This window comes from Oryctolagus cuniculus, chromosome 15 (assembly GCF_051225735.1).
Source record: "Oryctolagus cuniculus isolate XC-2025 breed Fujian yellow rabbit chromosome 15, ASM5122573v1, whole genome shotgun sequence".
NCBI classification, from domain to species: domain Eukaryota; kingdom Metazoa; phylum Chordata; class Mammalia; order Lagomorpha; family Leporidae; genus Oryctolagus; species Oryctolagus cuniculus.
The window spans coordinates 33,436,024-33,461,208 of NC_142881.1; the positions used below are offsets into that span (position 1 = coordinate 33,436,024).

General features: G+C 40.2%; 1 protein-coding gene across 7 annotated transcripts in view; it reads right to left on the reverse strand.

Moving 5' to 3' along the window:
* ZNF518A (zinc finger protein 518A) overlaps positions 1-17,015 on the reverse strand; it is a 31,910-nt gene extending 14,895 nt beyond the window's left edge. The window contains exons 1-2 of one of the 7 annotated variants that reach the window (XM_051824006.3): positions 16,147-17,015; positions 13,671-13,749 (exon numbers count right to left, since the gene is read on the reverse strand). The gene's annotated coding sequence lies outside the window, so the exon portion shown is untranslated. The other 6 variants (XM_051824005.3, XM_008270256.5, XM_008270255.5 and 3 more) reach the window with 6 other exon arrangements.
* Between the last annotated feature and the right edge of the window lie 8,170 nt (positions 17,016-25,185).

Here is a 25,185-nt window from a genome sequence, read left to right on the forward strand (position 1 = left end):
CGATCTGAAGCCAGGATCCAGGAACTTCTGGGCCATCTTCTACTGCTTTCCCATGCCATAGAGGAGAGCTGGATTGGAAGAAGAACAGCCAGGACTTGAACCAGCACCCATATGGGGTGTTGGCACTGCAGGCATCCTGCTATGCCACAGCACTGGCCCCTAAAACAATATTATTGATGGTTCATGAACCATGTGTCTACAGCCATGACAAGATAGTCACAGAAACTGAAAGTGTTTAGAAACGATTACAGCAATTTTCAGAGTTAAGTTTATGGCTGTTAGATATAACAATAAAAATGCCTTATCTGTCATTATTTTTTTAAAATTTGCTTTTCTGGTAATTTATTTTGACTGTAGTTTAAAACTATCAATCTACAATAGATGGAGTTTTTTTTTTTTAATTCCTGGTTTATTACTATCAGTTTATATTTATTTATTTATATGAAAGGCAGAGTGCCAAAGACAGAGGAAGAATCAGAGAGACACATCTTAAACCTTCTGGTTGATGTTCAAATCTCCAAAAAGCTACCACAGCCAGAGTTAGGCCAGGATGAAGCCAAGAGCCAGGAACTCCACCCAGGTCTCCCATATTGAGGAGATACTTGAGCCATCATTCATTGCCTCCCAAGCACATTAGGAGGAAGTTAGATTAGAAACATGGAGTAACTGCGATTTGAACGAGGCACTCCAATATGGGATGTGTGCATCCCAAGCAGCTGCTTAACCTGCTGTGCTACAACACTGTCCTTTCACTGCCAGTTTAACAGCACAGAGACAAACCTAACCAGGCCCACTCAGAACTCCCTAGAGACTGGGGTGAAAACCTATGTTAAAAGCCCTCCATGAGTTTGAACAGAGCTTCCCACCAGCTTCTTGGTCATAGCAGATAGCCAAGGACTACTAGATATCTGAGGAAATCCTCTAGTATTAGTTCAAGATCCAAATCAAATAAATGAGAAAAACCAACTCGATTAAAACAGACTAATCATTAAGATAAAACTTTTAAAAAAATCTTTTATGTATTTGAAAGACTGAGAGTGAGAGAGTGAGAGAGTGAGAGAGAGAGAGAGAGAGATTGAGATTCTCTAGCTACTGGTTCATTCCCTAAATGGCCACAATGGCCAGGGCTAGGCCAGATAAAAGCCAGGAGCCAGAAGCTTCCTCCAGATCTCCTACATGGACTTGGGCCATCTTCCACTGCTCTCCCAGGGCATTAGCAGGGAGCTGGACAGGAAGTAGAGCAGCTGGAACTTGAAGCAGCACCCACATGGGATGCCAGCATCAGAGATGGCAGCTTTACTGGCTACACCACAACACTGGCCCCAAAACAAAACATTTTTAAAAAACTAATTAATTTCTTAGAGACAGAAAAAATTAGAACAGAATGCTACCAAAAAGGGAACATAAAAAGAACTCTTAAAAAAAAAAAAAAAAAAAAAAAGATTGGGCCGGCACCACAGCTCACTTGGCTAATCCTCCACCTGCGGCGCCAGCACCCCAGGTTCTAGTCCCAGTCGGAGCGCCGGATTCTGTCCCGGTTGCTCCTCTTCCAGTCCAGCTCTCTACTGTGGCCCAGGAAGGCAGTGGAGTAGCCCAAGTGCTTGGGCCCTGCATCCGCATGGAAGACCAGGAGGAAGCACCTGGCTCCTGGCTTCGGATCGGCACAGCACGCCGGCCGCAGCGGCCATTTGGGGGGTAAACCAACGGAAAAAGGAAGACCTTTCTCTCTGTCTCTCTCTAACTCTGCCTGTCCAAAAAAAAAAAGAAAGAAAAAGAAGTTATAAGTTATATATGCAGTGGTGTTGTCTGTATTAAACTGCCCGCTACGCCATAGCCCCAGCCTCAAGTTCAGGATTTCTTAAAATGTTGTCTTCAGACAACTTTGGCCTCTGCTTTGGTATACTTCCTTATCATAGTACGAGAAAACAGCTTACACTTGGATGTTATGAAAATGGCAGTCTCATTGCCTCTTGACTATAGTTTCATAATAAAACTATCAAAAAGTGGCACAAAGCCATGAAAATTCTGAAATTCTCAAAGCAAGTGACATCTATGGCAAACCAACCAATTTTTCCTGAATAAACTCAAAATAATATAACTGATGCCAACACAAAACTGATGAATGCTGACACTAATGGAGAAGAGATCAAAACAAAATAAATAACATTCAACATTGCATCTCTCATATTAACACACACAAATCTAACTATGGAGAAGACTGACACCAGTCTCAAAGTTCACAGCAAACACAATACTCAAGAGAATGCAACATTCTGCTATGGGATGTCATTCAAGCCATATCAATTCAAGCAGTCAGAGAAGTTCATTATTTATATTTGTTCATTTAGTAATTAATTTGTGTGGAATAAGTTAATTTAAAAATGAGAGTCAGGGGTCGATGCTGTGGTATAGCAGGTAAAGCCACCGCCTGCAGCACCAGCATCCCACATGGGCGCCAGTTCGGGTCCTGGCTGCTCCTCTTCCAATCCAGATCTCTGGAGTGGCCTGGGAAAGCAATAGAAGATGGCCCAAGCCCTTGGGCCCTGCATCCGCATAGGAGACCAGGAAGAAGCACCTGGCTCCTGGCTTTGGATCAGCGCGGCTCCAGCCATCCACTGAGGCCAACTGGGGAGTGAATCAGTGGATGAAGACCTCTCTCTCTGCCTCTCCTTTTTTCTGTGTAACTCTTTCAAACAAATACATCTTTAAAAAAATAAAAATAAGACTCTATCACCAGAATAGAAGTTATATATGAAGTGGTGCTGTCTGCATTAAACACCACACATATTTTATACAGAAAAGTAATATTATTCAACTAATAAAATACTTACTGATCTTGGTACATTATTAAAAGGAAAAGTGGCAGGGGCCAGCACTGTGGTATAGCAAGCTAAGTCTCTGCCTGTGGCGCCAGCATCCCCTATTGGCACCGATTCATATCTGAGCTGCTCCTCTTCTGATCCAGCTCTCTGCTAAGGCTTAGGAAAGCAGTAGCAGATGGCCCAAGTGCTTGGGCCCCTACATCTGCATGGGAGACCCGGAAAAAGCTCCTAGCTCCTGGCTTTGAATTGGCCCAGCTCCGGCCATTGCACCCATTTGGGGAGTGAAGACCTTTCTTTCTGTCTCTCCCTCTTTCTGTAACTCTACCTCTCAAATAAATAAATAAATGAAACCTTAAAATGGGGGTGGGGGGCAAAGTGTGGCATAGCTGGTAAGGCTGCCACCTGCAGTGCTGGCATCCCATATGGCCAACAGTTTGAGTTCCAACTGCTCCACTTCTGATCCAGCTCTCTGCTATGGCCTAAGAAAGCAGTACAAGATGACCCAAGTCCTTGGGCCCCTGCACCCACATGGGAGACCCGGAAAAAGCTCCTGGCTCCTGTCTTCAGATCAGCACAGCACTGGCCATTTTGGCCATTTAGGGAGTGAATCAGCAGAGGGAAGACTCCCACACACACACAACGCCTCTCTGTAACTATGCCTTTGAAATAAATAAATCTTTAAAAAAGAAAAAAAAAAGGAAAAGGGGTAAACATTTAGTGCAGTAGTTAAGATGTCTCTAAGGATGCCTGCATACTGTATTACAATGCCTAGATTCAAGACTTGGCTCTGCTTCTGATCCAACTTCCTGTAAATGCACACCCTGGAAGGCAGCAAGTAATGGTTCAAGTATTTGCACCCCAGCCACCCATGTGGTTGCTGGCTGGCCCAGCCCTAGCTGTTGTGGGAACATGGGGAGCAAACCAACAGGAGAAAGTCTATGTCTGTCCATAATGGCCAGAGCTGTGCTGATCCAAAGCCAGGAGCCAGGAGCTTCTACTGGGTCTCCCATGCAGGCACAGGGGCCCAAGGACTTGGGCCATCCTCTACTGCTTTCCTAGGCCATAGCAGAGCTGGATTGGAAGTGGAGCAGCCAGGACACCAACCAGTGCCCATATGGGATGCCAGCACTGCAGGTGGCACTTTACCCACTACGCCACAGTGCCAGTCCTGGAAATACTATGTCTTTAAAATAATTCCCACTTTCTGACTATCACTTCCCAGAAAGGTAGGTTTTGTGATAATCCTTTGAAGAATAAAAGGACTTCAGCATGTAAGAGAAGAGCTGGGGCCAGCACTGTGGCATAGCGGGTAAAACCCCCACCCGTAGCACCAAAATCCCATACGAGTACCAGCTGGAGTTCTGGCTGCTCCACTTCCAATCCAGTTCTATGCTATGGCGTGGGAAAGCAGTAGAAGATGGCCCAAGTGCTCCAGCCCCTGCACCCACATGCAGGACCCGGATGAAACTCCAGGCTCCTGGCTTCAGATCAGCACAGCTGCAGCCGTGGCAGCCATCTGGGGAGTGAAACAGCGGTCGGAAGACCTCTCTCTCTCTCTCTCTGCCTCTCTGTAACGCTGCTTTTCAAATAAATAAATAAATCTTTTATTTTTTTTAAGATTTTATTTCTTTGAAAGACAGAGTTACAGAGAGAGGTAGAGTCAGAAAGGTCAGTCTTCCATCCGCAGGTTCATTCCCCAGATGGCCACAACGGCTGGAGCTGCGTCGATCTGAAGCCAGGAGCCAGGAGCTTCTTCCGGGCCTCCAAGGACTTGGGCCATCTTTTACTGCTTTTCCAGGCCAAAGCAGAGAGCTGGATTGGAATAGGAGCAGCCAGGACTAGAACCAGTGCCCATATGGGATGCCGGCATTTCAGGCCAGGGCGTTAACCCACTGCACCACAGTGCCAGCCCCATAAATGAATCTTTTAAAAATAAGAGAGAGAGAGAGAGAGAGAGAAAGTAAAGACAACCTAGACCAGAAAAGCAGAATAAAGAAACAGTGGAAGAAAAGCATTTTTCTCCTAATGTGCTGTATAGTCTGGATCAAAGAGGGAATGCACAATGGGGAAAGTAAGTGAGAATGCAGCTGAAGTTAATATTAAAGAGAACCAAGAACCATTGTTAGCTTGTGAGAAGAAGGGAAGTTATAAAAGCAGTACTTTGGAAATAGTATTAGAATGGCACAGGCAGCAAGATAAACTGGAGAAAACAGCAAAAAAAAAAAAAAAAAAAGGTTAAGAAAATTAAAAGACTGTAGTGACATCCCAATAAAAAGTGTGGAAAATAGGTTAAGTGGCAATATTAATATAGGTTGGGAATCACACAGTGGGCAAAGAGGAATTCCCAAAGTAAAACGCCAGGATAAAGAAGATATAGTGAAATAAAATGTACCATTCCTGGAGAGTTAGCATACTTTCTACAACAGATTAAAAGGTAAAGACATTCTATGGAGTCTAAAAAAAAGGAGGAATCTATGGGCTACTCACTGCATTCCAGTTGCTTAAATACTAAACAAAGAACTAAAGTGATTTTAGCTTAGCTCTATTTGTAACTCAGTATGCAGCTCTGTAGCTTAAGTTGTAACATTACACAGACAGGAAAACTAAAACAGGGGCCAGTGTCTGTGGCAGTGTGTCTGCAGCACCAGCATCCCATACACAGGTACCAGTTCAAGTACTGGCTGCTCCACTTCTGATCTAATGCGTCTGGGAAAGCAGTGGAAGATGGCCCAAACTTCAGCCTCTGCACCCACATGGGAGACTCAGAAGAAGCTCCTGGCTTCTGGTTTCAGTTTGGCCAAGCACTAGCCATTGTGGCCATTTGTGGAGTGAACCACTGGATGGAAAATCTCTCTGCCTCTCCCTCTAACTCTGCCTTTCCAATAAAAATCTTAAAAAAAAAAAAATACAGTCATAATATTTTATAACTACTGCACTCCTTGAGCCATTTAATCCTCTCTTCCGAAGAAATAATTAAGTGCTAACAGTCATCCCATTGTAAATTAACAACGGGAGATAAATCCAAGGCAGCATAAAGGAGGAAAAACTAACTGAAAAACCTAAGGTTCTGCCTAAAAGGGACAAAACAAATAAGCAAACAAACAGAAAACCTAAGATTAGTATTTTCAAAGTGGAACCTATTTTAGTGTCCAAAAAACTATTATCTTGTCAATATTTGGATCATCACATATTTTGGACTTTTCGTTGTAACCACTTTAAGTTTTTAAAAAGTTCACCTGAGGAACTAATGACTATCACATTTCAAAGAAACGAAATAAATGTTTTGTAGAATTGACATACAAAACCAAAACCAGTTCCCTTCACACAGTGACGTAGGCTAAGTATGCAAACGTAATGAAGTACAACTCTAGAAATGTCCAAACGCTCATGTACAAGTGAGCCACATGCAGGAAGGCTGGTAACACTGGTATACAAATATGAAGCAGCAGCTCCTGGCACAGGTAAATCTTACTACTCTCTGAAACTATGACTCTTCACTGTGCCCACTATAAGGACTGGTGCTCACATATACACCTTTATGTACCTTTGTTCATACGGTTTCCTTTCAGTAGGCATGTCACCCACTTCCCTGTATCTAAATACAATACTGATCAAACTTGCTTTCCAATTCTACTTCCTAAAGGGAGGGTATACATACTAATGTCTCCCTTCTCTGACGGGTAATCACTGCTCACCACATTGCTATACACTATTTTGTATCATTATATCATTTCTGTTTTTTTTTTTTTAAGTTTTACTTCCTCAGATAATCTGGCTTCTTAAAAACAAGTCCTATTTTGTATTTCTCATCCCTCATACAAACTAAGATTGGAAACACAAGTACCTAACACAATTTTAATTTATTCATTCTCTTATTTTCAACTCAAATTATCTTACTGTCATTCCAGGATTAAATCACTTCACAGCAAACTTCACAGAGCAAATCAACTTTTTTGCTGCGATAATCTGGAGTTGTTTTTAAAAAACCCACAGTCAGAAATCACATTTTTAATATATAAAAATTAGCAGAAATATCAGATGTATTCTGTCTGAAGTGAAATAAATACCACTGAATTCAGTATACAAAAAAGAAAGAATATTTTCATGTCTTACTCCTTGAATCTTCTGATTGTCACTATGCCGTGGTAGTGATTGCCAATCAGCAAACTTAACATTTTGAAATACATGAAAGGAGAGAAGAGAATCAAAATGGGTACTGCTATTTGATTGGGAAAACAAATAAGTCAACAGTAATCCATTCCTCCTCAGCTTCCCAAAGTAATATAAACTTTAATTTTCCTCTGTGTCTATGCAATATCTATCTCCATGATCAGAAATCCTACCCTCCAGACCCTCAGATCAGTGTACACACCAGAGTGCATCCAGCTACTCAAGCCCACATCAAAGATTCGTTCTTGAGTCCACTTTGTCTTCATTCCCCTATGAATTGGCAAACAAGTTTGCTCAATTCTCTCTCCAAAGCAGATCCTGGATCCTCCTTCTCTTCATAGCCACTCTAATCGTAGTCTAGGCCATCATCATCTCTAACTAGAATTAAATAATGTCTTCCCAAACTAGTATTCACACTTCCTCTTGCCCACAACACCCTCCTTTGAATCCATTCTCTACACAAGAGCAAACATGAATCTTCTTAATATCAAATAGAACAATGCTTCCCTGCTTAAAACTCCTCAGTGGCTTCTCAAGTGTCTTATTTCATCTGGGCTGCTGTAACAAACTACCATAGACTAGGTGGCTTATAAACAAGAGACCATTTTCTCACATAGATCCGGAAGTTGTGAAGTCCAAGCGAAGGCACCAGCAGACTCAATGTATCATGAGGGCTCACTTCTGATTCCCAGATGACCATCTTCTCATTGTGTCCTCATATGACAAAAGGAAGCGAGGGAGCTCTCTATGCTCCAAAGGCCTCACCTTCTAATAGCATCACACTGGAGATTAGGTTGGCACAGCCATGTGGGGATGGGATGGGGAGGCATAAACAGTCTATAGTACCAAGGCACTTGATATAAAATTTAGTATCTTTATGAAGAATTGGCAGGGGACAGTGATTTGTTGTCCTGGGTCTTTCTCTTCAGCTTCACCTCACATCATTCTCTCCATCTGAGATATACTCCAGAAACTGCCATGGTCCCTCTGCTTCTCAAATAATCCTTCCTTAGCTTTTCTGTCTTAGTTCTTTGCACCTGTTACCCCCTGCTTGGAATGTTCTTTCTTGCATTCTTCAAACAGCTAGATGCTTTCATCTTTCAGGTCTCAGTTCAAACATCACCTCAGAAAGGACTTACCCAATCTATCAACCATCCTCTCCTCAAAAACAAAAAAATTATTTTCTAATTTATCCTCTTGTATTTCTTTTTTATAAAAACATTATGTTGTTAATTTGTCAATTTACTGTCTATCTCTGCCACTAGAATATAAGATGCATTAAGCATAAGGACAACATTTATCATGTTCTTTGCCAGCATCTGGGATAGTGTTGGGCTTAGAGCTAGAACCAAATCTGTGCCAGTCTTTAAGTTTTGAGAGCACAGCATTGAGCAAAGGAGAAAAAAAAAATTCTACTGATTATTTAGATAACAAAGTAAATAAACTATACAGTATATTCAAAAGTGACAATGCAGCAAAAAATAAAATAGTGAAGGAAAAGCAGACCACAGCATTACAATTTAAAATATGAGACCTCACTTCAAAGAATCTTAATGGAACTAAGATTTTAAGGAGTTGAGGGAGCCAACATTTAAAAAAACTAAACAAAAGAAGCAAAACAAAACAGTAAGGGCCAACGGCTAAGGACCCTGGGTGTGCAGTATACCTGATATATTTAGGGATTAATTAAAAAAAAATAGCATCAGCATGACTGGAATAGAAAGTGTAAGAGGGAAAGTAGTAGGATGATATTAAGGAAGCAAAAGGGGACAAAAACAGGGCCTCATGGATACTGCAGACTCTGGTTTTACTCTGAACGAGATGGGAAAGTACTGGAACATTTTGGGAAGAGAAATAAAATAGCTGAATTACTTTGTAAAGAGATCATGTTGCTATCTTAAAAACAAGAGTATTTGGGAGGGAAATAAAAATGGAAGCAAGCGACCAGCACAACTATCCAGGCAAGAGATTATGGCAGCTTGGTGGGCAAAGTGAGGTACAGTCAGATGCTGATTATATTGGAAGACAGGGCCTACAAAATCTGTTTACAGGTCAGGTTTCTCTGACAGAAGAGAAGTGTCAAGGATAACTAAAAGTTCTGAGCTCAGCAACTGGAAGAACTGTGTTGTTACTTACTAAAATAAAAGACAGTGAAAGTAGGGAAGTATATAAAATGCTTATTTTTAGACTTGTAAAATTTGAGCTATATGACAGTGAAGTGGTAATGTGGAGTGTGTAGCCAAATGCAGAATATATGGAGATATAGGTCAAAGATAAAATTTTGGGAGTCATCTCTGTGTGTTTTTGTGTGTGTGTCTGTGTGTGTATCCATGCATTTGGAATAGGATAAAATCACTAAAAGGTAGGTAAACAAAGAGAAGTCCAAGGCCTGAGTCTCAGACTATACTACTATTTAGAGGGAAGAGATAAGAAAGACCCAGCAAGTCAGACTGAAATGACCAATGAAAACTGAGAGTAAATCAGGAATGTGGTACCCTGAAAGCAAAGTGAAGGAAATGTTTCCAGGATAATGATGAACTCTTATGTAATATGAGGATTGAAAAGTGACCACTGGACTTAATGTCAAGATCCCTGGAGAAATTGATTAAACTGTTTCAGTGGAGTTACAAAGGAGAAAGGCTACCATGGGTTTAACAGAAAACAGGAAGAAAAACAGAGTATTACAAACAACTCTTCCAAGGAGTTTTTATAGTTTTTTTTAATGTTCATTTATTTATTTTCATCTACTGAAGCACAGCACAGGGAGGGAAAGTGGGAGTACGGAGACAGATCTTCCATTTGTTGGTTCACTCCCCCAAATGGCTGCACTAGGATTAGGCCAGGCTAACTCCAGGAGCCAGGAATTCCATTTGGTTTTCTCATAATGGTCCTAAGGATCCAAGCATTTGGCCATCATCTGCTGCTTCCCAGAATGTAATAGCAAGAAGCTCAGTGGGAAGAGAAGTAGCCAAGACTAAAACCATCACTCCAATATGGGATGCAAGTTTCTCAAGCAGCAGCTTAAGCAGTTACACCACAATGCCTGCCTTTCCAAGTAGTTTTACTACAAATGACCAAGAGGTAGAGGAGTTGAAATGGGGTTATTTATTGCTTTTAGTAAATGGGTTAAATTACAGCATGACTGAATATTTATAAATAATGATCTAGTAAAAACTGTGATGGAGGAATGAAATGCAATAGTGATGTCCTTAGGCAGATTAGAAGGGATGGAATCTAGTGAACAAGCTCAAGAGTTGAACTTAGAAAGGGCAGAAGACAACCTACCAGAGCAGCTAGTAGAGGATGAAAATATTAGCAGGTGGGTGTATTTGGCTGTAAGATCTAGTAGAATGAATGCCTCATTAGGTCTATCTGCTGCCTGTTTCTGTAAATTGTTTCACTGGAACATACTCATAATTGTTCATTTACATATTTTCAATGTCTGTGCATGTGACAATGACAGGTGATTGCTCGCAAGAGAAACCATATGGCTCATAAAGTTTTGAAATATTCACTATCTGACCACTTATAGCAAAAGTTTGCCAACTCTGGTCTAAGAGAATCCTCCAACTATTATTACTCTCTCTGAGGCGAGAGTCAGTTACCTGGCTGCAAGGGAAAAAGCTAGGCAAGGACTCAGGAAACAACAGTGTTTAATGAGAATGATATAACATTAAGCCCTCCATCATTCCCAGTTTCTGCAGCTCAAATTTTGTTCCTTATCTTTTTGTAACTGTTTTTTTATATTTACTATGACATTAATTTGAAACAAGCTGTATCTCTTGGGAAGGGGGCATGGTTTTGCTATTACTAAGGGATCTCTCAAAAAGGAAAGGTAAAAAGAAATAGAGTAATAATATACATAAAACATAGAACAGCATTCCAAGTTAATGACCTTTTTTAATCTTCAAAGCATATAAATAAAACAGTATATATTTTTCCATAATGAATAATTTTATAACACTTCATTATATTTTATTTATATTTTAGCATCACAAAAAAGGCATTATACTAGAGCACATCTAAACACTTTACTCAGAGAAATCTCATTTTAGTAAAAATCAAAATTTCTGCTTGGCTTTCCAATGTTTTTTTACACACATTTATTTAAAGTAATCAACCTCATTCTCCACTACTGCTCATCCCAAAAAACACATATACACATATTGTTAGAGTCAAATCAGTCTCCACCGCATGTTGGATCAGCCCAGGACCATTTCCAACTTCATTCTTTCTTCAGTTATTCCCTGTATCTGTCAAAAGCCCACTCGTAAATCAAAGCCCATCTGAAGTAATTCCTTCTTCAAGAAACCTTTCTAGGGCCAGCGTTGTAATGTTGCTGCCTGGGACCCCTGCATCCCATCCAGGTACTGGTTCCAGTCCCAGCTGTCCCACTTCCCATCCAGCTCCCTGTTAATGCACCTGGCAAAGCAGCATTAGATGGTCCCAGTACTTGGGCCCCTGCACCCATGTGGGAGATTTGGACAAACCTCCTGGCTCCGGCCTAGCCCAGCCCTGGTCATTGAGGCCATTTGGGGAATGAACCAGTGGATGGAAGATCTCTCTCTCTCTCTCTCTCTCTCTCAGCTTTTCAAATAAATAAATTAAAAAACAAAAAAAAAAAATCAAGAAATCTTCCTAAATGGCCCAACCATCATTCATCTCTTTCCTGTTGGAACTCAGACTTAAAACTGCATAGTCACATATCTTTTTTGTATTATGTTTCCTATATGTTAATCTAGATTTCTTCACTAAGCTCTAAGTACTTTGACACCAAAGAATGCCTCTGGGGCTGGTGTTGTGGCACAGCGGGTTAAGCTGCTGCTGCCTGCAATGTAGGCATCCCATATGAACACTAGTTCAAGTTCCAGCTGCTCCATTTCTGATCCCGGTCCCTGCCAATGCACCTAGGAAGGCAGCAGGGGATGGCCCAGGTAGCTGGACCCCTGCCACCCATATGGGAGACTCAGATGCAATTCCAGGTTCCTGGCCTCAGCCTGGCTCAACCCTGGCTTTTTCCCAGCTCCGGCCATTGCGGCCATTTGGGGAGTGAACCAGTGGATGGAAGACCTCTGTCTCTGTAACTCTTTCAAGTATGTATGTGTACACACACAAACACACACACACACGATGCCTTCCACCACCCACAACCTTCAACAATCCAATTTTAATTAGGAAGCGATTACAATTTTATCAACTTTGAAATTATTTGACTTTCTATAAGGCCAACATTTGTTTTTAATTATTACTACTTCTTGAAATAAGATGCCTATAAAACCTGAAAAATTCTCCTAAGCTTCAAGTCATGCACACTGATTTTAATATTTTGACACTTGTTTCATCATATCACAACTAAATTTTTAGTCAGACTTTGCTCACAATTTTTCAAAATGGAATAATTCAACACATTTTGATCAGACATCACAAAGCAGCCTCTGGTTAACTGGATCTGACACTTTCACCCTTTAATGTATTATTCTTTCTAAGTACTCTGGATCAAACAGCACCTCTCAGCACTCAGCATGACCTTCTCTACTCAGAAACAACACAGTATCCATGTGAATCTCATGGTAAGAGGTCAAAGAAATGTTATGTGGGAAGTAGATACTCAAGAAAATAACCTAAGTGACTCAACTCAAGCTTTGTTGCTGTTAGACATTAATTTTCTAAGAAAACAAAAAACTCAGGACCAGCACTGTGGCACAGCAGGTAATGCTGCCACCTGCAGTGCCGGCATCACATATGGGTGCTGGTTTGAGTCCTAGCTGCTCCACTTCTGATCCAGCTCTCTGCTGTGGCCTGGGAAAGCAGTAAAAGATGGCCCAAGTCCTTGGGCCCCTGCACCCACGTGGGAGACCCAGAAAAAGCTCCTGGCTCCTGGCTTCGGATCGGCGCAGCTCTGGCTGTTGCAGCCATCTGGGGACTGAACCAGTGGGTGGAAGACTTTTCTCTCTCTCTCTCTCTTCCTCTCTCTCCCTTTTCTCTCCCTCTCCTCTCTGTGTGTAACTGTGACTTTCAAAGAATTCTGGGATTCAAAGATCGCAGATTCTATCCAAACACCAAAAACAAGAGACATCTATGTTTCAAGGATAAACTATACTTTTTGTACAAGGGTGCAATATTTTCCACCGCATTTCCAAAGCTTTCCTGCTAATTATCATGGATATGTTCATAAGATTTTTTTTCCTTCTTTCTGTCCACATCAGAACAGTCAGATGACTGTCTCCAGGAATCAGTCATTACAGTGGTTCCAAATACCTTTTACAAATCATAATCATAATCATAACATATATAACTTTTCTTTAGATGCATTACTTTGTACTTACTAAACCAAAACACAGGCTACTCTTCTGGTCATTTATTTTAGCTTCAAAACATCCATCCAGAATATTTATCTCCATTGTTTAGTACTCAAAAGCCCTTCATGCCACTTTGTATTTGGGAAACTTTTAACAGTTAAAACCATCTTTAGATCACTAATAAAATGTTAAGATATCAGGAAAACAAAAATTATTTTTGTTTACAATAAAATAAAAATCTAAGTATTTATTTTGGCAACAACAAAACTTTAACTTACAAAATCTCATGTATGTATACAGCTACTTTATTCAATCTGACATCAAATTATCTCACACCTTTATAGACTATATACTGTAGTATTATCAATCTTTACCATACCTCTTCAAGGATCAAAAGGCACACAATTTAATGCTTGGACAACGTCACAATCAGGAACAGTGATCAAAAGAGATGATATCTGGAAATGAAGATCAAGATTTTAAAACTCTGACTACAAAAATGTCAGTAAAATGTTTTTGTAGTGTGTTTCAATTACAGTTCATATTCAATTTAGGGATATAAAGTACTTAGAAAAAAAAAACCCTCTCTACACTTAGTCATATAACACATCACTGATATCATTCACAAAAGTCACAACTCAAGGCTTAGAAACAATCTAATTCAGTATCTTCATGTAATACAAGACCAAATGAAAATTAGTCTTGTTCAAACTCACAAAACTAGAACCAGCATATGGATTCGACTACAATCCAGTTATCCTACCACCACCCCATAATGGTCACTTCTGATATCTAACAGCTCATGAAAACTGTTCATCATGGCCTACACACTGGCATAAAATAATAAAAAAATTCAAGACTCTACTATAACCCTTTTCTTCTGCTTATAGTGATCTGCCAAAAAATCTTTTAGTAGTGTACCTGAAGGAAACTGGGCAAGATTCAAGTCTGGCATCATTTAATTAAAAAAAAAAAAAAAAAAAAAAAGGTTGTATTAAGTGATCTAAAGCATGCAATACTTCAATAAGAACAATTCCAAACTCCAACCAGAAAAGTAAACAATATTTTGAGAAGGTGTTTTAAGGGGTATTTTGAAGTCAAACTACAGACTTATACTAACTCACACTAAAATATATCCCTCCATAATATTTCAAGACACAAAATTGGGGGGATCATGTGTATTACTGACAAAGGATAGGATTTGAAGTGAAAATGGTAAGAACCTCAGGCATTTAAAAGATCAGATATCATGAATGAACAGAGTAGGTGTTCACTGTAATATCCCTTTTTACTTCCATAAAACTAGATATAAACGTTTTGAACTGGCAATTATTTTCACTGCAAAAACAAGGACACATTTAGATGTGCAAAACAGGCAATATACCTACATTTTATCCTCCCTCTCTCTTCTGTTAACAATGTTCTGGATCGGGGAAGGATCTTATTTATAATTTTAGAAAAAATCATCATGGTCTACCATGCTTACCTTTCCCAGGATATGCTAACACTCTAAAAAACGATAATACAATACGTCTGTCTTTATAAATCTCAGGAAAAAAAAAAAAAGCAGTTTTGCTGAAAGATAATGAGTCTACTTGTATGGTTTTGCAATTCAAACCCGAAAATGTTAGGGAATTCCCCTAAATCCATTTAAATGGTTTCTAGCTATTCAATCAGGATACTAACTTAGGATACTAACCCTAGAATACAATCAAATCAGAGGCCTACCTGCAAAAAAAAAAAAAAAAAAGCAGTTCAACGATATCGGTAAACTAAACCTAATACTAACTCTAAAATTAATGAAATTCCTATCCTGAGGTAGCTTGATGTCTTTGTGTTTTGCAACCGTCACAACTGTACAAACTCTCAACATTCTTATGAATTCTTTAAATACCGACTACTTTTTTTAGGGTTTTATTGGATAACATATTCAATGTTTTCACTAAAACAGCTCACAAACACTAAATGCCCCCGAACTTAAACCTAAAAAGAAAACTGAGCCTTAACTTTTGAATTTTGAACTTTACAACTACATCTAATTTTGCTGGCCTACTTAAGAGTTAAGATATTTTACCTTATATAAAGCACCCTATATATTTTCAATCACCATAACCATGTAGAAAGAGATTGTCTACAAAGAGGACACCATGTTCAAAAAAAAAAAGACTCAAAATGGACCCTACAAGGGAGCAAGCCAGTTACAAAGAAATCCATCAGCCACTGGGTGTGGCTGGGGTCTGCAGGAACAGCACCTTTGGCCAACTCTGGAGCAGGGTGCGCGCGCCAGGGCGCTGGGCATCTCTGCAAGAAATGGCCCCCAATGACCATAGACTGAGCCCACAATAGGGATGCCGTCGAGTGGGGCCGGCGAACCTACAGCTCGAGGGGTGCAGCCTGAGGGGCGCCCATGTTGTCTCCACCAGCCGCGGAACCCGCTCAGTGGGTGCTTCGAGCGCGGCGCGCCCCGTCTCGCCCCAAACACGGCGCCCGATCCGCCCCTTCCTCCGGGGTTCGGCGCCCCTCAGGCGCGCGGAGGTACACTGTCGCCGCGCTCCCGCCCAGCTGCTAGGATGTAGGAGAGTTGAGAGTTCAAAAAGCCCGGACGGAAAGCAAGCCCAAGCTAAGAAGCGAAGTGTCCTCTCCCGCAGCCTGCAAAAGCGCCGGGTGAAGAGACCGACTTCTCTAGAAAAACTTTGCGGCAAGTTAGGCGGAAGCGCTGAATGGCCGGGACTATTTTACAAGCGCTTCCTATCACAAGAGGCGGAACCCTGATCCTGTTTGGGGGGGATCCTGATGCTCCCACAAACTCGCTCTGAGCCCCCTGGCTGGCTCTCTAGAAGTCGCGGCATCCTAACCTGTCTGGGCGGTCCCGCTCACAGGGAGTACCTGTAGTGGTCCCCATGGCTTGCGAGTCCCTGATGGCGGCCATTACACTTCCATCCGGGTATCACCGAAAAGCTGATTACAACGCTACCGGGAGCGCACGCAGCGGCGGAGGGATCCGCGTTGCACCTGAGGGAACCGGAAGCGAACGGAAGCCGAGAGGGTCCGCGTCTCAGCCTGGCGAGCCTAGGCCATTGAGCTGGACACGCTGCTGACCTCTCCAATTAGCGCGCTTCTCTGGCTTCCGCCTCTCTTGACTCACCACTCCCCCTTTTTGCTTACCAGCAGCTGCAGAGATCCTACTGCAAATGGAATGGCGGGCAAACGTCCACTCTGTGCCCTTCAGAGTAGACTCCTGAAAAGGAACTGTATGCTCTTGGCAAGCCCTTGCTGACTGGAAATTGTCTCAATCCTGAGATTTAACGTGTTCAGGTTTAGCAGATGGCATCTCCCTCCCCACTTGCTTCTGACCTGCAGGCTTTAGCAGCCATTGCATCCCAGGTCAACGAAGGAAGCTGCAGCAGTTCTGAAGACTTGGGCACTCCCAAACACATACATCCTTCCTCGTGGATCATAAAACTGTCTTCGCAATGAGGGAGCGCTCGTCCACGTCAAGGGAGTTCTTCTGCCGCTTCCCATGACAGGACTGGACAAGGGAGGGCGGTTAATGTGGCTGGCTTTGCCCTTTGTGCCTCTTCTCTTCTTTAGGGCATTTCCGAAATCCAACCTATTAATTGCTCTTTCTAAGTCAGTTACTTTTGAAGCGGGAGTAGGGGGGGAGTAAGGCAGAAGTTGTCAACAACAACAAAATCCATGGGGCGGATGGATACATCACAATATTTATATCAAAACAAACTAAAATGGAATTTTTGTCTGTTTTTCTGTCATGTTTTCTTAAGAATCATATTTAAGTTTTTAAACCGTTAAGAAACATGTGTGATAACTATTTTCTATTGTCTTCAAGTACACTTTTGGAAATATCAACTTGTAGCCATATACAAAGTTTTCCCCATCGTTTAATAAAAAGCACACTGAGAGAGCCGGCGCCGTGGCTCAATAGGCTAATCCTCCACCTTGCGGCGCCGGCACACCGGGTTCTAGTCCCGGTTGGGGCGCCGGATTCTGTCCCGGTTGCCCCTCTTCCAGGCCAGCTCTCTGCTATGGCCAGGGAGTGCAGTGGAGGATGGCCCAGGTGCTTGGGCCCTGCACCCCATGGGAGACCAGGAAAAGCACCTGGCTCCTGGCTCCTGCCAGGATCAGCGCGGTGCGCCGGCTGCAGCGGCGGCCATTGGAGGGTGAACCAGCGGCAAAGGAAGACCTTTCTCTCTCTGTCTCACTGTCCACTCTGCCTGTCAAAAAAAAAAAAAAAAAAAAAAAAAAAAAAAAAAAAAGCACACTGAGAAATCACTGTCTTTAGGAACCTTTATCGTTATAACGTCTGTTGATCTACACACTTCCACCTAGAAATGGTAAGGATTCCACATTTGTTATACCTAAGTAACTGTAAAAGGCACAAGGAGAATTCTTATGTAAATAGCAAAGGGAATGCCCTTAGGAATGAGGAGCATTTTTAAAAATGGAGTTTATTCTGCATTCGACCTTCTGTCTCCAGTTATACATTCTGTTACGCATTCTCACTCCAGGTCTTCATTTCCAGGAAAGCCAGACATGCACACAAATCAGAGGAAAGAGAAGGGTTTTTTGTTGTTGTTTGTTTTCTTTCCTCTTGTTTTTGTTTTTTAATTAGAAGAGATAGTTGGGAACTTGGACAATTTGTTTTGTGTTTTGCCTTAGTTTTTGGGTTTCTTTCTTTTTTTTTTAGATTAAGAAATTGCACCTCTCCTCTGCAGTATTCATATTATGTCTTTATTTTTACTTATACATTCACTTGTAAATCTGCATTTATGTTATAGAAGAATTATGTGCATGTGAGTGTATAAGTAAATTAAAATATTAAATCTGTATTGTCTTATCCCCCTTTTCTTGCTCCATCTGTATCACACCCCAACCAGTCTCTGGCTATCCTTTTAGCTGTGAACATTGAGATGAGACAACAGGAAATAAGAAAGGGCAATTAAAGAAGAAAGGAAAACTACAAAGGAGAGAAAGCTGGATTGTGGCTTAGGTAAGGATTTTGGAATATTTTGTACTTGAAGGACAGTTGGTAGGAATAGGGCATCTAGATTAATGCTAAATAGTTGATCATTCCAAAGGCCTGACATTTATTAGCTAGGGCCTTTAACTTCTGAACCTCTCAGAGTTATGCAATAAATAACGCTTGGTTAATAGATGGAAAATGATAAACTGGGGTCTGTGGCACAGCAGGTTGATGCCCTGGCCTGAGACGCCAGCATTCCATATGGGCCTGGTTGCTCCACTTCTGATCCAGCTCTCTGCTATGGCCTGGGAAAGCAGTGGGAGATGGCCCAAGTCCTTGGGCCCCTGAACCCATGTGGGAGACCCGGAGGAGGCTCCTGGCTCCTGGCTTCAGATCAGCACAGCTCTGGCCATTTTGACCAGTTGGGGAATGAACCAGCGGATGCAGGACCTCTCTCTCTCTTTCCATCTCTCTCTCTCTATCTCTCTGTCTGCCCCTCCTCTCTCTGTGTAACTCTTTCAAATAAAGAAATAAATCTTAAAAAAAATAGTGAACTACATTACACCCCCAGTTTAATGTAAATGTAATGATGTAAATATAATGTAAAAGTGATAATGGTGATGATAATCACAAAGTTTCCGTTGTGGCTACAAACTTTTTGCTTTTTAATATAATTCATAAACATTGTATGATAAAGCAGATTTCTATAAAACTGAAATTTTTCCTAAAAAAATCTATAAATGGGAATTACATTTCATCCTAGAAGTTTATACCACTGAATCACAGGACAACAAAAGTTCTACTAATCATATGTATTCATTTATCAAAATGTAAGCATACTTTTAAGTCATAGATAACTCAGTACATCATAAACACTATAATCACAATTTTAAAAAGGATTTATTTATTTACTTGAAAGTCAGAGTTACACACAGAGAGAAGGAGAGGGAGAGAGAGAGGCCTTCCATCTGCTGGTTCACTCTCCAGAGGGCCACAACGGCTGGAGCTGCGCTGATCTGAAGCCAGGAGTCAGGAGCTTCTTCCTGGTCTCCCACATGGGTGCAAGGACCCAAGGACTTGGGCCACCTTTTATTGCTTTCCCAGGCCATAGCAGAGAGCTGGATCAGAAGTGGAGCAGCCAGGACTCAAACCAGCACCCATATGGGATGTGGGCACTGCAGGCAGTGGCTTTAGCCGCTACGCCACAGCACCGGCTCCTGTAATCATAATTAAATGATATTAATTTGAAGAGCAAGGGTCCCTTTAAAACAGTCCTCTCTGTCTCTCTCTCTCTCTTCCCTCCCTAATCTCATTGAAACCCACACTTCTTACCCCTAACAACATAATTAAATGCATCTGAAATCAGAAAAAAAGATATGCCAAGAGCCTAGGAGATCTGCATACAGTGTTCACACTCATTGGTCAAGGTTGATTACTCATGGTCATTTGTCAAGTATTAGTTGAGCACCAAGTATTATCCTTCCCAATGTTCTTTGCAATGTCTGTACCTTAGTATTTATTCAGTACCATTTTCTTGAACACCTACTATGTCCCAGAGACTGCTCATAATAAATAAGAAATGATATCTCAAGGATCATCAATTTAATGGAAGATCTTTGACTCTCTAAAAGACTATGGCCCAACAAAGAAATTCCAAATGTCAATTTCAGACACTAAAATAAATGACAATAAAGCTCTTTTAAGGTATATATAACTGCCAGTTTCCTCTCAACTCACCTTTCCTAAATGACCAAGATTTTAGGTTTTCCACTATTTTTATTTTTTAAAAAGTCCCTCTTTTTAAATTCTTTCCATAGATACTATATTCACTATGAAACATGTTGAGATAAACAATATAAACTATATTGATTTCACCTAAATATTTTAGAGTACTTCTACCTGTCTCTAATCACAACAAATTCTTCCTAAGGATCTGTATCCTGAAGACCAACGAATAGATGGTACAGTTAATGCAAGCCCTTATAAAAAAGAAAAAGTATAAATTATCTACAGGAACTTATTAATCATGTTTCTTTTAAGAAAAAAAACTTCATACACATGTGTTATAGATACTCCTTTATGTACTTTTTAAAATAGGTATGGTACATTTCATTATTTAAAGTTTTAAGAGAATAGAAAAATATAGGATTTTTGTTTCTTTTCTACTTGGGGTGGGGAGAAGTGAAGATTAAATACTACCTAATTTAATTTTTTTCTGGAAAGTTTTTTAAAAGGTAAATCTGATTCCTGTGGGATCAGTGTCATACAGATCACATTCATTATCAATTAATAAATTACATGTGAGAACTTATAATAATAGATTACTATGACTCATTGTATTGCTCCTAAATGGCCAAACTACATCCACCTCTGAATTTATGTACCATTTTCTTTCAAAAATTAAAGAAACCTCAGATAGTTGCTCTCAATAAGAATATGCATGATTACTGCTAATATATGATGTCATAGAAGTCATTAAGTTTTATGCTGGTATTCCTTGTTGTTTTGATAATATTTGCTGGAGAAATGCTGGGGAAGTCACAATCTTGCAGTATATCCTAGAATGTCTGATAAAATGGATAATAAATAATCATGAAATGAAAAAGAACCAGTAACTAATTGAAATTAGTATTTCATGTCTTACCCCTCCTGACAGGAAACTTCAAGGCCATGCATGAGGCAACCCTGGAGAGCTTGAATAGACTTGTAGCAATGGGAAGGGCACAATTTGTTCAAGAGGAAATAATTAAATACAAGGAAGGAGGAAAATTTCTGTACTAAAACTTCATATATATACATATATGAAAAGGTATTAACTGGAGTCTGAAAACACAGTAGAACACATGGACAACAAGGGCACATAAAAACACAGCTAAGATTGATGGTAAGCATAGATGTCAGAACATCTCAGGCAGATGGAGGAGATAGATAATGCTATAACAATATAAACCTTAAGAGTGGGCCAGGGTTCAATAAAAATTTTGAAATGTCTACCAAATGCCAGGGATAAAAGACCTGGCCCTACTCTCATACAAGGTTACATCAATGTCAAGTAACAGGAGCATATACTGTTTTTCCAGGAAAGTCCTGGTATATCCCTATTCTCTCTCACTCTTTCTCTTTCCCTAAGTGTGCCAGTATGGGTGACAATTGTATGGTAATTATAATGATGAGGAAAAACTGTAGAAAAGATCATCAGCTAAGAGTAAATAATCTCAGAAATGTTTCAGCTGCCTTGCTCATTGCTCAGAGAAACTAAACAATTCTTGAACAGAAAGAAGGAAAGGCAAGAGCAAGAATTATCACTGTAAACTTAAAGGCAATCAATAAGTAGGAAATACAAGGAGATATCAAAAAGTTCATGTAAAATGGAGCTAAAGATAAATTTATTTTAATGCAACAAATTGGAATCCATGCATATGAGGGGTCTTTGAAAAATGTATGAAAATGTATATTATGAAAAAACTATATATAGATATCAAAGTTCTTATGCTCCAAAATAAGCTTATCTTTTAATGTCATCTTTCTGTGACCTTTTTTGAAATACATTTGTATATGCTCATGATGAGGTGAGGCAAGGGTAGATTAGAATAGTGACCAGCAGTAGTTTTGGGATTGTTGCTGACTCAACTGTGAAGTTCCTCATTCCTCTCTCCTTAAATTCACACACTACCTAAGGCCTCATCTTCAACCTAACATAAGTATACTTCATCTGAAAGAGAAGCACAAGGTATCAAGACACATAAAAAAATAGACAAATAGCAAACCAAACAACAATACTTTCTGAAAAATGGTTAATGCAAAGAATCCGGGGCTGGTGCTTTGGCATAGTGGGCTGGGCCACTGCCTGCGGTGCTGGCATCCCATACAGGCATCAGTTTAAGTCCTGGCTGCTGCACTTCTGATCCAGCTCTCTGCTGTGGCCTGGGAAAGCAGTGGAAGATAAATCTAAGTCCTTGGGCCCCTGCATCTACATGGGAGACCCAGAAGCTCCTAGCTCCTGACTTCGGATCAGCTCAGCTCTGCTTGTTGTGGCCATTTGGGAAGTGAACAAGCAGATGGAAGATTCTCTCTCTCTGCCTCTGCCTCTCTGTAACTCTGACTTTCAAGTAAATAAATAAATCTTTTTTTGAAAAAAAAAACATTAATAATCCAAAATAAACATGCTATATGTACTTAAAGAGATGAGGGATTATGTCGACATATATACCAAAAATAAATTATTGCAAAACGGTAGAAATAGTAAATATGTATGTATGGCTTGATGTTAAATAACAAGATGGGTACAACTAGAGAATTTGGTGAGTGTCAAATCGGACTGAAGAACTTTTCCAAAAGAATGCAAGAAAGCTGGAAAGATAGTAAAGAAGGAAATGCAAAGACAAGAGCTTTGAAGGACAGGAACAGATGCTCCAATATCTGCAAGTCGAGAAAAGAGAAGAAGAAAAAATATTTGAAAAGCAGTTTTCCTTAAAAGGTGTGCCAAGTGAGTGCCAAACAGGAGATAGAATACTACAAAACACCTCAGATACATTAAAGTGATTTAAGAATACCAAAGGCAAAAAGGCAATTCTAACCATTTCGAGAGATAAGAAGATAATTTATAAAAAAATAAGAATCAGAGTGAGATCATCTAATAACCATGGTGCAGGCATTTAATCTTCCCACAGCAATAGTCCAAGAAGGGAGAGCTGAGAAAAGCAAAAATGGCCTTTGCTTTGGCATTCTTCCATCTTTTACTGGAGTGAAAATCTTTTCCAATAACCTGTTCTTTACATTTGACTGGTCAGGACTTAGTGATGTAGCCACCTCTAGAACAACTGATAGCAAAAGAAAAACCAGGATTAGGATTATTGTGATTGATTCAATCAAATCATGATTTATGGTCTTGGATGGGGTAAATTGCCATGTGAGCAATTAAAGTAGTTCTCACTCACAACAAGGAAGGCTGAATAACGTTTGCTTGGCAATTAAATATATTTGGCATCCATGAATATCACCAGAGAGAGAGAGAGAGAGAGAGAAAGCGTGGCATTATGGAAGAAGAGTGTCTGAAATAGTTTTATCAATTCACAGGAAACAAGAGGTCAGAGGTACATACTAAACCACACCATGATCAAAGTTAGGTATGAACAAATGACCTGTATCTTCAACCAAAGAAATTCAAGGGAAAAAAAAAGATGACAGGGAAAACCAGAGACTTACATAAGATTTTAACCACTACAAAAACACATTAAAACATTTTTAAGACCATTGGAAATTTGAAGATTGAGGATATTTGATTGATATTTGATTATTTGAAGATTGAGGATATTTGAATTTACAAGAACATTCTTGTAAATTTTCTAGGTAATATTGTGTGTCATGTTTTAAAAATGTATCATGCAGTGGCCATCAAAGAAGGAGTTACATTTCTCTGAAGGGAGGAGAGAGCTTCCACATTGCCTATGGCCTTGTCTAAATACTGACAGTGTTTGTGGATTCCAAAGGCTTCCACAGCCAAGGCAGCTCAAGTCAAGAGCCTTGGGTGGAGGGCCGGCACTTAGGCGTAGTGGGTAAAGTTGCCGCCTGCAGTACTGGTATCCTATATGGGTGCCGCTTCAAGTCCTGGCTGTTCCACTTCTGATCCAGCTCTCTGCTATGGCCTGGGAAAGCAGTAGAAGATGGCCCAAGTCCTTGGGCCCCTGTACCCATGTGGGAGACCTGGAAGAAGCTCCTGGCTCTAAATTAGGATCGGCGCAGCTCCGGCCATTGCGGTCATCCGGTGAGTACCTCTTTTTCTGCCTCTCGTTCTCTCTCTGTGGAACTCCGACTTTCAAATAAATAATCCTTAAAAAAGAGAGAGAGAGAGAGAGAGAGAGAGCCTCACGTGGTCACTGACATCATACATAATAGTGTGTGCAAATTGTTGAAATGTGTGCAAATTGTTGAAATCTTTACTTAGTATACAGTTGGCCTTCTGTGTACAAGTTAATTGAAAATGAATCTTAATGGAGAATGGGACTGGGAAGGGGAGAGGGAAGAGAAGGAGCGGTACAAGTGTGGGTGGTAGGGCAGGTACAGTGGAAAGAATAACTATATTCCTGAAGTTGTACTTATGAAATTTATATTCATTAAATAAAAGTTTCTTTGGGAAAAATTTTTAAAAATTCATCATGCGTGCTGAAATATTTACAACTTCAAAATTTAGAAGTGGTGGTTAAGACACCTGTTGGGATATGTACATGCTAAATCCAAGCTCCTAGGCTTGAATCCAGGCTCCACTGGTTCCTGCTAATGCAGACCTCCAGAACCAGCAGGTGATGACTCAGGTACTTGGGTCCTTGCCACCACATGGGAAACCTGGGCTGGGTTTCTGGCTCCTAGCTTCATCCTGATCCAGCCCCAACTGCTACAGGCATTTGGAGAGTGAAAGAGTGGTATTTAATATTACATAATATATAATTGATATATATAATTGATATATAAATATATAATTAAATATTTATATATTAAATATATAAATATTTAAATAAATAAAAATAAATAAAATATTTGTATATTTACATAATATATAAATATATTATTTATATTTATATAATATATAATTTCCCTATCTCTAAATATATATATAATTTATATATATATAAATTTAGAGGAAAATGTGTAGATGAGACTTTAGATTTACAAATATTGGTCTTGAGTTGATAATGGTTGGCCCTGAAAGGTGCATACAAAAGGAACCACTGCAAAATTGTCTTTTTGTATATATAACCATTTTCCATTTTCCATAGTAAAAAAAATGTTTTTAGTTGGCATAAAGGGAAAAGAGGAAAGCTGAAGGAGACGTCATGGTCAAGCCATTTGTGTTTATTGATTTCCTAATGTGAGTGGAAATCTAGAAGGAATAACAGACCACAACAGAAAAGGAAGA